This window comes from Gavialis gangeticus, unplaced genomic scaffold (genome assembly GCF_001723915.1).
Source record: "Gavialis gangeticus isolate Ggan-Ray unplaced genomic scaffold, GavGan_comp1, whole genome shotgun sequence".
NCBI lineage: Eukaryota > Metazoa > Chordata > Crocodylia > Gavialidae > Gavialis > Gavialis gangeticus.
Genome location: NW_017729024.1, coordinates 72,558,238 through 72,572,503, shown reverse-complemented (window position 1 = coordinate 72,572,503; position 14,266 = coordinate 72,558,238). Strand labels below are relative to the sequence as shown.

Below are 14,266 nucleotides of genomic sequence, written 5' to 3'. Positions count from 1 at the left end.
TGGTGAGGCCACAGCTGGAGTACTGTGTCCAGTTCTGGGCACTGCACTTCAAAAAGGATGTGGATAAGCTGGAGAGGGTACAAAGAAGGGCCACCCATATATTAGAGTCATAGAGGTTAGACCCTATGAAGAAAGACTCCGGGAACTGGGCCTGTTCACTTTGTGTAAGAGAAGGCTGAGAGGTGACCTGATAGCTGCCTACAAGTACGTCGGGGTGAGCATCAAGATCTGGGGGAGCGGCTCTTCAGGAAGAACCTCAGTGGAGGATGAAGACAAGGACAAAGCTGAGAGAAGTAAAATTTAGGCTGGACATAAGAAAAAACTTTTTCGCTGAAAGGATCACCAGAATCTGGAACACTCCCAGCAGAGGTGGTGCAGTCACCATCCTTGGAGGTGTTCAAAATGAGACTGGACAAGCACTTTGTTGAGCTCATCTGAGCCCAGTAACTTCCTGCCCATGGCAGGGGACCAAACTTAATGATCTTGCAGGTCATTTCTGGTTTTATGATTCTATAAGTTATGGAAATTATGCAATATGAGAAAAGCTTGAATCTCAGGGCTACATTACATGTATGCATATTTATTTAAGAAAATATCCATTTATACCATTTTACCATCTATTTATTTATTTATTTTACTTATACTTGTTTTTCATTAAGTTGCATTTGGCTAAAAATCAAAAATTCATTGTATATGCACAAGAACAGCATTTTTTTTTCATCGTATAAAACTATCTCAAATGCGTTGGATACATAAGAAAAACTAAATTTGTCAATGGTATGTTTTATAGTTGCAGATCAAAATTACCTCATTGTATAGCTATAAAATATTTTTCATTCAGTGCCATACAGAAGACTACTAAAAGCCAAATTAATAACAAACATTGACCTAAAAAGGTGGACAATGAGGTACAAGTTTCCTATTCACACATGGTTTTTCTGTTTGTTGTGAGGGCACAGGTAAAACGTCCCCATCAGAAAGAGAGAGATTGAGGGAGATCCTTTAAGGCAGGGGTGGGCAAAATGCAGCCCACAGGCCGGATGCAGCCTTCCAAGCCATTCTATCTGTCCGGGTCCCCTAAAAAATTTAGAAAATTATATTAATCTGCCCTGGGCTGCCTGTCATGTGGCCCTCGATGGCTTGCCAGAACTCAGTAAGCAGCCCTCTGCCCAAAATAATTGCCCGCCCCTGCTTTACGGAATATTTCTGTCATGTATCCTTGAAAACAGTCTTTGATAGGGCAGTTCATGGTGTTTCCAGCCTGTACATTGAAAAATAATTCTCTGTTAATGTGTTTTTGAATTTATAAATATAAACTGTTCCTACAAATGAATTTATTTTCAGTTATGCAGATATTTTCTACTGGTACTGACAGTGTGTCCACACATGTGGCCCACAGCTTGTTTTATAACTGCATACTTGTACAGTAACTTTTAACATATTGGAACTCAGTCATAGAATGGTCATGGTGTATTAGATTATCTCTTCCCTCTGACACAACAAGATTCACAATCTGATGCACATTTGTTTTGTTTCTGTCTGCCTGCAGGGATACTTAAATTTAGTAAATCAGTTACTTAGCCTACAGGCTTTTTTTCTACTTTTGCTGTAAAAAGCCAGTAAACAACCTTCAGTATTATACCTTTCGATGTTTATGATGAAATGTTGTTTAATGTTTAGTGTATGTGCACCCTACTAACAGAAGCTAGAGGGAGGAGAGATTTCTTCCCAAAGCAGTTTAGGCATTATTCTACATGTCTCTCTTCTTTTCTCACCATCCTCAATTTCCGCTGGGAAAGAAAGGTTTGTTATATCCAAAACAAAAAATGAAGATTGGGTGACTGGCTTCTAGCTAATGATTAAACTGGGGAAAGGTGGCACGTGCAGCTAAGAGGCAGAGGGTGCATCTACACATGTGCTTTGCTGCAGAGTAGCTTAATTTGCTCCACAGTAAAACATCATCATTTACACACGCACCTGTATTAGGGCTAAGTAAACTAATTAACTCCTTTATAGGACAGTTCTGTTTGGGGCAGTACTATCATATGGTACAGTACTTTATGGCAGCGAAACTCTCATATAGATGGTGGCCAGGGTCAGCCCTGCCAGCCAGAGGTCTGCTTCACCTTGGCTCAAATTGCTGCTGTTGTGGACCTACATGTAGATGCTGTGCCCAGGTGCAGTTGACTTCAGCTCAAACTGCCCCAGATTTTATTGTGTCACATTAATTGCACATGTAGATGTATCCAGAGTAACCTAATCTTTATACTAGATTCTTATAATGCTGCACCCTGGGCTGATTATCAATTTGAGGATCTGGAAATAATTTTCCTATAAGCAAAACTGAAAACCTTGGGGGGGTGGATTTATTGCATCTTTTAAGACTTTTTCATTTGAAGAGGAACTAATAAATGTAAAGTCACTAAGAATATGGACCTCATTGCTTTCTACTCAGGATTTAAGGGTCTAAATTACAGTTCTCACAATTTTTTGGTAGGATCCAGTGTAGCTGGTGGGATTACAAAAGGAAGAGCCCAGTAGAAGGTCCTATAGTCAATTGAGTTTTTTAAACAATGTTCCTAGGCACTCGCATGGTATGGTGAGGAATACAGAAAATGTGACTGTGTTAGTTATTTTTTATGGTAAATTCGTATTATGAAATGTATCTCTTCACAATAATGAAGCCCTTGTCATATTTTATCATATACAATGTACGCACTTCCCCCAAAATAAGTCCGCTAAAATGAAGTTGTATGTTTTAAGTGGGAAAGATTTTTTCTTTACCAGAAAACACTGGAGACAATGTGCATGCCATGCAGGGGCCAAGGTGGTTGCCAAGATGTGGGGAAGTCCTTTATTAACCTTCTCACAGCCATAGCCATTGGCTGAGCATGGTAGCTTGTGCCTACAACAGCAAGTGAGCTGCTGGTAGTCTCTTGATGAGGTCTGCAATGTGGAAACAACACTTGATAAGAACTTATATGAAGGGCTACTTGCAATAAAGAATTAACAGTTTTGCTACTGCCCTTGCAAGGATATGGGGCCTAACCTCATCTGCATGAGTAAGTCCTCTTGAAAACAGAGTGTGCAGAAAATGTGGCTGCCAAAAGACAGTCTGGGTGACTCAGCCATGCTCTGTGTTCACAGAAAGACTTACTCTATCAGAGTTGGCCATAACATTTTTTTTTCTATATTCCACCTTCGGAATACAAGGCGGGGGTTTTATTTGAGTCTGTGTTGTATTTGAGAAAATATGGCACTTCTGCACCTTTTTAAAGTCTGACAAAAGGGCCCTTCGGTTAAATGATCCTGAATAAACACAATCGAAAACATGTCTTCCTGCATCCCTCACAATAGCTTACTACAGCCTTGACTGAACTTCCACTAGCTGTTTGCTGAGTGGCTCTTTATTAGGAGACCCACTGATGTGTCATGGTCACTCTTGGTCCTGAATGATTCCCTTAAAGCTAGTTGAAGCTTTATAAGGTATGACAGACCTTAGGTTCAGTATGATCTTCCTTATATTTTTGGGATCATTCTATTGAGGAATCAAGGGGCAGATACCAAACTATGGATTTGATTTAATATATTTGCAACATCATGAATCACAATTAACATTAATAATTCATTACATTAATTAAAAAACAACTTTTTGAGTTTGTTAGAAGTAAATATTTCTAATATGAATTAAAAATGCATAAAAATGTTTTTAAAATATTGCATTTTTCAAGGCATTTTGACATGAAGGTGGACTACTAAACCTATTTAAAGACACTAGAAATGTTGACTTCACTTTTTTCCAACCAATGTGTGATTGGGACTTGGGAACTTTATAATATCTATATGTCAACTAAGCCAACAGTTTAAGATATCACTGGAGAGCAGGAGTAGGATGAGTTTCTGAGTCTGAAATGTGGTGCCTGCAGCTGATGGCCATGTGTTGTCCATCTGTCATGTTGGTAGTAAGCAATTGGTTCATTTTGGGAGCCTGCACCAGGGACTTGATGATTCTACATTGACATGGTACTTTGAAATGGAGAACACCATCCTCCTTGCCACAGAAACAAGGACATTCTATTGCTAGAACTCACCCTTAACATCCATCTTTGTGTGTGCACACAACAAGGTGCCTTAAGCATAGGAAGGTATGAAAAATAACATAGTTAATGAGATAGAATTCTTTGCTTTTAAAACAGGGACAAGTCTAGTAATCTAATTCAGTATTCTATTAAAGCATTTAGAGTTGTAAGTATGTTATATTAATGTCATAGGTAATAATGAACCTTTAGCTTCAAAACCAAGTGTAATTTAGGTTTATTCTCAAGGATGGTATCTACGCAAATAGGGCAAGTCTTATTTAAAAAGATGCTCCTATAATGTAATTATTGTTTCAAAGATGTTTTAAATATGTTTTATAAATGCTTTAAAATGTTAGAAATTGGACATTTTGAATGAGTCATTCCATCACTGCATAATTAAGACCGACTGAAAGTAGAATTACATTTTAATGACCCTCTTCTTTTCCCATTGAAACCTATTGCAAAACTCCCATTGACGTCAGAAAACACAGGATTAGATACTTAGTGTGTCTTTCTTGTGTGTAATCTCAATAGTAAAATGTGGTGTAACCCTTTACAGGACTAGTGTTTAGCTAACCATTCAGTGGCTGGTACAGTGCTTATTTAGGAGAAAATGTTTCTGCAGTAACAGATTTTTTTAAATAAGAATTGACAGATGTCATAATGTTCTATAAACCTTAAGAGCAAATTCAAAATTGCCATTTCAGTTGAGTGGAGGCTATCCTAACTGCCATTAGTGTAGCCTCTGCTTTCTATCTTGAGATTACACAGTGGGAACTCCATTAAAGTTACCTGAGCCACTTCAACATGCATACATGTTTAATTTGGCTGTACTGCCACAAAGCTAAACTAAGCATCTCAGTCTAACACGAAAGTGAAATGCTTCAGTCAAAGACTGAGACTCTCTATCTCTTCTCTCAGTTAGCTCCAAAGCACAAAAAGCCTACAATAGTCTTAATCAATTATCATAGTGGATAGCAACAATGAGGTAAACATTTTCAAAGCTATTAGAATGTTCACACTGAACTACGGCATGTAAATAGAGCAGGGGTGAGCAAAATGTGACCCTTGGGCCAGATCCAGCTCATGAGCTGATTAGAACTTGCCCACAGGTAGGCACCCACAAAATTAGTTGCATCTGGCCTGGCTAAAATGTTAACAGAACTGGTGGCTGTCCCTGCTGCACTCTGCATGGGACCAAGTCCTTCCCACTTCCACCTGGGGCAGTGTGTGCCATGCTCCCAGCCTCCCCCGCTGATGGGCCCTAGTCCTGGCCAGTGTGCATAGCTTCTGGGCAGCTGCCTGGGGAATTGCTGGTCTCCCCCGGCCTCCAGTGATTCCTCCTCCTGTCCCTGCTGCAGCGCTCTGGGGAGCAGGTAGGGAAGGGAAACTGGGGTGGTGATGGGAGTGGGGCAGGGGGTGGGCTCTGCTTGCAGCTCCCTTTGGTCCTGCTCTTGCATGGCTGGGTCGGGGAGCACATGGATTGGGCGGGGTGACAGCCTGAAGGAGCTCAGCTGCTCGCAAAGTCTTCATAAAGGAATGCATGGGACAGGCAGGTTGGGTGGGACCAGCAGCAGCAGGAGCCAATGTGAGCTTGGGTGAAGCCCTGCTGGGCAGACGCAGGACAGGCTGGGGGGGAGGGAGCAGCCGAAGTCAATATGTTATAGTACATGTTTGATTTTTATATGATTTGTTTTGGTTTTTTCTGGTTCCAAGATGGCAACCACCCTTCCTCCCAAAAGGAGTACTTCTGGCGGAAGGCAAGGGACTTTGAGTGACAAAGATCAGGGGTTGGGGCAGGACTTCCAGCAGGTGGCTACCAGGGGGTGGGGCACCTATCAAGGGATGGAGCTACCCTTGTGGCCCTTGACATCTGTACCGGTGTCAACAAATTATTTCTCTCTACCATGAATTAGAAAGTAGGGTTATGCAAGTTATTGTTGTTGTTGCTGATGCTGCCGTTATTACTATTACTATTTAGTTAGCAGCTGAACAAAAAATAACAAAAGAAATTTGGTGCTGATTTGGGTTTTTGTAAGAAAGAAAGCAAAATAAGGTTAGCAGAGCTGTTCCTCCCTGTATTTTATTCTAACAGTTCTGGGCTTAAGAAACTTATTCAGGCTGAGGAAGAACATGTTCAGTTCTCTACTCTTCATGGATGTGTCCACACATGCAGGCACGTGCACTTGCAGCAGCTCAAATAGGAACAGCACAAGTTTGAGCCGGGATATTTGCCTCAGTGCACATGCCTAGACATGCACTTTGGTGTGGGGCAAGTTAAGCACTTGGAGCAAAATAACCCTGCCCATCTCTTCCTGGATCTGTGGCTAGGGGGAGCTAGAGCTTGGGGCCAGCACCTGTGCTGGCTCCAGCAGTATAAAAACCTGCCCTTGTGAGCAGCTCAGGGCTACTTGCCCTTAGGAGCTTCTGAGGCCTAGCCAGTTGGTATCTGGAGACACTATCCCTTGTGCCAGCTGGATTGCTGAAGCAGCCCTAACCTGGAGTGGCCCTAGTACCCTCTACCCACTGCAGCAGTCTGGCACTGGGGGCTGCTGCCTGTTTGTGACCTGCTGCCACCTGCGACAGCATCTGCCCCTGTGGACCTGTGGCTCCATGTCTATGCCCCCACTCTGCCATCTGGGCTTCGCACCTCTACCTACCTGGAATGGAGCGCAGGTCCAGGTCGCTGCAGCCTGCACCACTCGTTGCTCCACACATGCTGCAGTGTGCAAGGGGCAGGCACAGGGATGCTCTGGCTTGCTACCAAAGCATCTGTTTGGAGGACCCGAGCCTCCAGTTGCGTACCGTGCCCCCCTGCCCTGCTTTTTTTCTGTGGGTTATTTTTTAATACCTGGATATTCAGGTATCACATTTTGAGCCCTCACTGCAAGTATGCAGCACGGGGAACATTTTTTTGTTCCCAGCATGTCTCTTGTCACATCCCAAACTGCTTTGAGATGCTGCAAGAGGCACATGTGGGCTCATCTGGATGTGCCCCATGAGCGTATTTAAACCGGCATCTCCTGCTTCCTAGGAAAGTGTCCCAAGTTTGCTGAACATGTGTTGTCAAGGTACACTTATATAGTAAACTCATTGTCCCCACTGGAAATAACCTCAAGCAAACTGATGATTCAAGCAGACCTCTTCCTCAACTGAAAGCAGTATAGCAATGGCCATAAGCAGACTCATTATCTTGGGGGCAGGATAATTGGCACTGTCATTAAGCAGGCTACTCCCTGTGCCTCTCAGAGCCGGCTTGACTGCTTCTGATTCAGGAAGCAGTATTCCTGGACTACCACAATGTGCTAGAAGAGACTGTCATTGGTAGCAGTGAGTTTAGCACAGGGGTGGGTAAAATGCGGCCCGGGCTGGATGTGGCCCACCAGCCTGCAGGGCCCTTGAAAAATTTAGAAAATTAATATTTATCGATGGCTTGCCAAAACTCAGTAAGCGGCCCTCTGCCCAAAATAATCGCCCACCCCTGGTTTAGCATGTAGGTATGGCCTTAGTTTTTTCTGTTGATGCTGTTCTTCTTCGCATAAAATACATTCACTAGATTGAAGCATCAGACTATCTACCACTAGAGGAAAAAAGCCATTTTCTTTATGACAATGTAAGTATTTGTACAAAGTGAACAGCTTCTACAAAAATGCACTTCAGAATACCCTAGTGCAGCAGTGTAAAACTCACTTCCTCTTCACAGGCAAGATCTGAGCTGTGGGGATTCTTGCAGGCTGGATCTGGATGTGGCATAAGAGCAAGGAAATATTGCATCAGTGCAAGGGTTAATACAGCTATCACTTGTCCCCTGTCACAAAGTCCACAATGATCTAGGGTGTCCATGGGGTATCATGCAAATTTTCTTGTGTTTCTTTCACTGAAATGGCATGTGTTCTCTAGTAAGTGCTCTCATTGAAAAGTCAATGTTATGCTGTATTCATTGATGTCACTCTTATCACTATAAATTATGTTTTGCTCTCACTATATATAACTTTATGATTTTGAATACTGCTTAGTCAAGAAACTGAGGGATGCATACTTTAAGAAAGGGAGTGTGTAGAACTGTTAAATATCTCTTGCTATTGTGATACGAGGATAAGGACAATTGCAACGCACAGACAGAAAGGGCCACAACCCAAAGGGGAGGTCGCCTAGGGCTGGTAGAAGGACCCTGCTGCCAACGCAAACCTTAATCCTTTTCTTGGGACAAGAGACAGGATAGTGGGGAAAAATGCAGGACTCTGGGGGCAGTCCATGGAGCGGTTTGTTACATCTCTACTGCCAGTGCATGTCCCCAACCAGTTCCCATACCTGGGAATTCAGCAGTGGGCTCCACTGGCACTCACCCTGGCCCTGACTTCGTGGCCCTTCTGGGAGCTCCGTGGGCTAGAAAACATGGCTTTGGGGCCATAAATATAAGACCTCTGCCACAGGGCATAGAATGCTGTCCTAAGAGATGGGAGACCTTTTTTTCAAACTCAAACAGTGTTTGAAATGAGTAGATTTATAGTTGGGTCTCCCACATCTTGGGTGAGTCTGTAAGATGGGCTTCTAAATAAAAAGAAAGAGGGCAGAACCTCCTTCTCCAACATTTTGGTGATTACATTTTTTTCTGGCCAAAAGTATTCAGTGAATTGGACACAGATTTGTCAGGAGTTTCAGAATTACTAAAACTACATTTTCCAGCTAATTTAGTTTCCATAAAGTTTCACCTACTTCTAATTATAAGTACCTGTCTCTTATAAATTCTGTAATCTAAATTTTATTGCTGCCTATGGCAATAATGTAAATATAACTGTTAATTTATGTCTCTTCCAACTGATACCTAAAGTGAAAATCTGAGGAGGGGGAGAAATGAGAACCCCCTGACTTCATAACTGAGTCCAACTATTCCTTCAAATATTTTCATGCTACATACTGCATATGTGTTCGTTCCTCTGCATGTGTCCATACTAGGCTGTCTGCACACGTGTTGCTGGTTTTAAAAGATACTCTTTTACCTAGTTGCCTTTCAGCTGTTTCTTTTGTTTTGAAAGATTCTATATGTATGAGTGATTCCTTGTAATTAAATGCGGAATAGTAACAGAAAAAATAGTATCTCAGTCCAGTTGAAATTATGTGTCAATTAGGTTGTGTCACTGAGAGTAGATTTGAGACTAAAATATATTCTACTAGAATTATGATTCTTTGCAGGTTTTATTTGAGAGTGATGTTAAATGCTTACTTGAGAGCAATGTTGCTATATGCACATGCATACACACATGTGCACGTGTGTACACACACACACACACACTCTGATCCATTCTGTTCAGAAGATCAAATTCTGAAATGCACAATGTATGTGTTTTGTTATAAATCTTTTTTAAAAGAAAACATATCTTCTAGAGCTTGTATTCTTGCAGTAGAGTCTACCATATTTGATTATATTACTTGGGCTGGCTCCAGAACTTCAGAACTCTATAACGCAGCATGATGAAGTAAACTTGAGTTCAGAAATGCTTACAATCTGACTATCTTATTTAGCTAGTGTATAAAACGCATATCTACCTTGCCTTCTTCCACAGATTTTGTCAGATTAGGACACAGATGTAGCATCTTAGCTGGTGAATTCTTAAAGATAGGATGTGCTGGCTTGGGAGAAGGGTAGACATGGCATCCAGGAGGGATTGTTTCAGCATATTCCCTGAAAAGTCTCCGTCCATGAGGCAAAAGCCCAGACTTGAGGTTCTAATCTGTTCTTGTTCAGGGTGGGGAAAAAAGATCCTACCATGTATTCTTAAGTTAAATTCCCTCTTCTGCTTCTATGGAATCAAAGTTTAACAAACATTGGTGAAAATATCCACACAAGCTTTTAAACTCAGGTAATTTGTTTCATCTGGCTTTTATATGTTCTTGTATATTGTGCATCTAATAATGAGCAAAGTAGCTGGCCAGTAATCAGAGAGCACAATATGGACAAAAGAGAACACTGATTTAAGGTCATTGTGTCAAATGCAGCAAAACACTGTTTATAGCAGGTCAGGCATGGGTTTACAATTAGCACTAATTACAGAGGAAAAATCAAAACAGCAGCTTTAAGGAAGGACACTTTTCACTACAAGATCAAAGCCATGTCTCTGCAGAATAGCAAAGCTATTTAATTGCACTGAAGTGCTAATTGGATTGTGAGGTGCTTTCATGTGTTTCCCCCAATTAGCCAGTCATCCCTGACCAGATCCACATAAGAGGAGATTATGAGTCTTTTGTCTACAAGGTTTTGATTGGGGTACCTGAGTAGAAGCAGTGGCGCTTCTTTTTATGTAAATTGTGATCCTGGGGTCACCATTGCTAGCTTGCTAGGAATTAATAGATTTGGGGAAAAGCAATCCCACCCTATGTAACAAATCAGTTACCTGACTTTTAGATATCGACAGAAGAATACATGGAAGCTACAGTTCAAATATGTATTTGTTTTGTGGCTTATTGGCATATACTATGCCTGAAGTAATTTCTGTGTTTAGTTGGCTGTTTTGATTTGTTGTGAATAGTCTCTATTTTTGTTCATGAGACAAAGAATGTAGTGTGGTTTGTCTTTAATATTTTTGCAATATTTTCAGTCTTTCCTAGATGTATTTTAAATTCTTTAATATGTTTATATTGTATTTGTAAAGCTATTTTAAGTCATGTTTAGATTACTTTTATTGTGGTTATTAATTTATTAATGTTCATAAACAGTATATTAAACCATGAGAAATAGGATGTCAAGACTCCAGTAATACGGTTCATGAAGAGTTTGTGGGAGTTCTAAAAACCCATCATATGTAAGACACTTACAATTATTTAACACCCACAAATGATGAATCTTTGAGGAAAAGATTCTCAAGGGAAAATGATTCAATGACAAGTTTCTGCCATATCTTTAAAATCCTTCCCCAAACTACAGGCATCACCTCTCTTTAATTCAGATTGTGTTTTGGATAATTTACTGTTATTCAGTCTGTAACTTCATCTAGATTCTAAGACCTTCCACCATTCAAATCCAAAGAAAATAAGACATAAAACTAAGTTTTATCCAAATATCAAGGCACTGCAGTCCAAATCACCATTCAGTTTCCTTAAGTGACTTATTGAACAGCAAGAGTGACATGATGTATCTTTGCAGAATTGCACAATGCGAAATCCCTCAGGGCAGGTCAGTAATTGCTCACATACATCCTATTGAGACTTCTCTGACAACAATTTGAGCAATATGACCTATTCCAACCAGAGTCCACAGGGGCATCAATAAACCATGCCATCAGGGATATTTCTTTGCTGCAGAGTTACTCAGCTGGTTGGCCCTTGGGTTAGCCTATCCGTGTGAACATCTATGCTGGGAAGCCCTATTCAAGCCACATTCAAGTTGTATGTCCTTGTTGGTGCTGCAGTCGTCCATGCATTCTGGAGGACTCCTTGTAGCATATCCTGTAGTTCCCATGCTACAGTAAATTGAGCTGCTCCATGATTCTTTCCTAATGAATTGTGGCAGACCTTTTCTCGCCTGTTGCTCATGGAAGGGAATTGTGAAGGGCAATGGAAGACTGTTAGTACGGAAGGGATTTAGCCTTCCTCTGCTTTGCAAAGTGGGTAGGTTATTAGCTCAAGTTAGTGTCACCCAAGTTGTAGCCTATGTCACCATCTTAGCAGCTAGGCTTGGATTAAAACACCACAAAATTCTGATAACGAGGTTGTGTGAGAACAGGATGGGGATGAGAGAACTCAGAGATTGAATTTATACTCTTCAGTGAAGGCATACTTTTAGGGTGTTGATAGGATGGTATTTTGACCATTGTTCCATACAAGAAGAGATTATCAACCAGCAGAAATCAGTTTATGTGGTTTTCCCATGCCCAAACCTGATTAAAAGAATCAAGAAAATCAGGAGACCTGTCTTACCAAAGTTTAATTAATAGTCTTCAAAAATAGCATGATTAGTTGATAGAAATTGTCAGAATCAAGAGAGAACTGCCAGAGTGAGGTTCACTTCCTTCTGAGGTGCTGGTGCCATACCCTCCTACATGCTCTCATTTGTTCCTTATCCAGTTATTAATAAATTCCTTAATATAGCATCTAATGTCTTCTTTCCTCATTAATTGCTCATTTTTGTGGTATTTTTTCTTGTTGAGGCTCAATTTTTAAATGGAGCAACTATATGCAATATCAACATTACAGCATTGCAGTGCAACTGATACATTTTTATTTAGTATTTTTACCTTAACCTCAAGTGGGTCAGTTCAAAGCTATTCATGTAAACAAGATTAAGAACTTTATATCAGTTAGGAAGCAAAATAAGATCCAAAAAACCAACTCAGTTCTTTTACTTTGATGTTCTTTTACTTTCTGATTTGACAACACAGAACCACCATACCTCACTTCAATGACCTATTTGTTTTCTTTTAAACTGTGGCCACAAGCTCCAAGCCTGGGGTCTCATATTACTCCCATTGTTTCTTTCCTGATCAGCATAAAGGCCCTAATTTTCAGGTTTTCCTGTGCTTAATAGTTGATGAAAAATAAAGGGGTACAAATAAGTTGGGGCTGCCAAGACAGATGGTGACTTTTTCACTATCCTGATTCCTATTGTTGTTACCTAAGGTTTTTTCTAGCTTGTATCAGATTTACCAAAGAGGCCAATTTAATAATAGATCCTCCTGATGGACCCCAACCTGACACATCACAGGGCAAAAGCTCTGAGCTGTGATTAAAGAGCCACCTACCCCATCATGTAGGGGTTTCCATATACAGAGGGGCGTTACACAGTTTGTCCACTTACCGCTGCTTTGTGCTGCTAGAGTACTGCAAAGCAGTGCTGAGTCAGAGTTTTTGTACTCAAATCAGCAAGGTATTTTAGGGTGTGCTTACCTTTTACAAACCTGGATAGTTTCCTTCTCTGATTTTTTTTTTTGCTTTATTTTACTCATCTTGAATTTTGAAAATCATTTACCGGTATTTTAGATGCTTTAATTCCACCTTCAAAATCTGGTTATTTTGCTTCATTGTATGATTCATGATCTTAACAGAACCTTCACATAACCCCAGTTTGGAACTTTCATGGGAGAATAAATGAATTAGATCATTGCACACGGCAAAAAATTATGTCTCTACAGAATTTTAAACTTACGGAAACAGCTAGAAAAATGCCAAGTACAGCTTCTAAACAGGCATATAAAGCACATAAGTTTTTCTCCTGTTGCCAAGCTTATTTCTCTGTTGTGTTTGAGATGCAAAGGACTTGATCTTGCAGAAGTGTTGATGGGAGTTATGGAACAGCAGTATTGAGCCCCCCAGTTGTGTTTCTGAGCATGGTGCTCTGTTGTTCACACTTCTGCAAAATGAAGTAAATTGACAAAGTAGATGCTGCAGGCTGAGTCCCAGCATGTGCCACGAGGCACTGAGCAGCAGGATGTGAAAGTTAATGTTTCATGGGGATTCTTCAAAACATGTCTGTCAATGGTTAAACCTCATGACTATATATGCTGTCACTTTCATTTAGGTACCTAGTTGTGGTCAGTATTAGGAGGAACTAAAAAACTTAAAAGTGACTGCTACTCACAGTTAGAATTGGATTGTAGTTACATTTTTCTTTCAACCTACATCCTGTTTCTACTCTATCACACCTTCCCTTCCATTGTCAATTAATTGATTTCTATCGAGGTGTATGTTTTCCTTGTTCCTGCGCAGACAGAAGCCCCTGTGTTTGGTGTTCCGACTTTGACTGTTTGCTTGTCTTTGGTCACTTAATTTCCTGCAAAATTTTGCTCAAAAGATCTAATTTTATATTGGTTCATCATTTAGTCATTCCAGTTTTATATGTGAGCAATGCAGTGGTGATTCAGGCAGACATTTTTATTGAACATTCTATTGTTGCCGTATTTACCTGAATCCAAAACAGCTCAAATTTAAGATGACCACCCAACAGTTAAATTCTACATATGGAAAATGTATAAATGTATTACAGTTTTTCAGGTATAGAATCGGATTATCAGAGGGTCATCTTAAATCAGTCAGATGGATTGCAGATTGGCTGAGGGGTCGCACTCAGAGGGTGGTGGTGGATGGGTCATACTCGACCTGGGGGGAGGTGGGTAGCGGAGTCCCCCAGGGCTCGGTCCTGGGGCCTGCGCTGTTCAATTTCTTCATCAGCGATCTGGATGATGGGGTGGAAAGTA

The 14,266-nt window shown here is 40.8% G+C and overlaps 1 protein-coding gene across 1 annotated transcript in view; it reads left to right on the top strand.

Annotated features, from left to right (window-relative positions):
• Positions 1–14,266, top strand: part of FBXL17 (F-box and leucine rich repeat protein 17) — a gene marked incomplete at its 5' end in the record, with an annotated part of 605,411 nt that overhangs the window by 473,606 nt on the left and 117,539 nt on the right. The gene's annotated exons all lie outside the window — the stretch shown is intronic.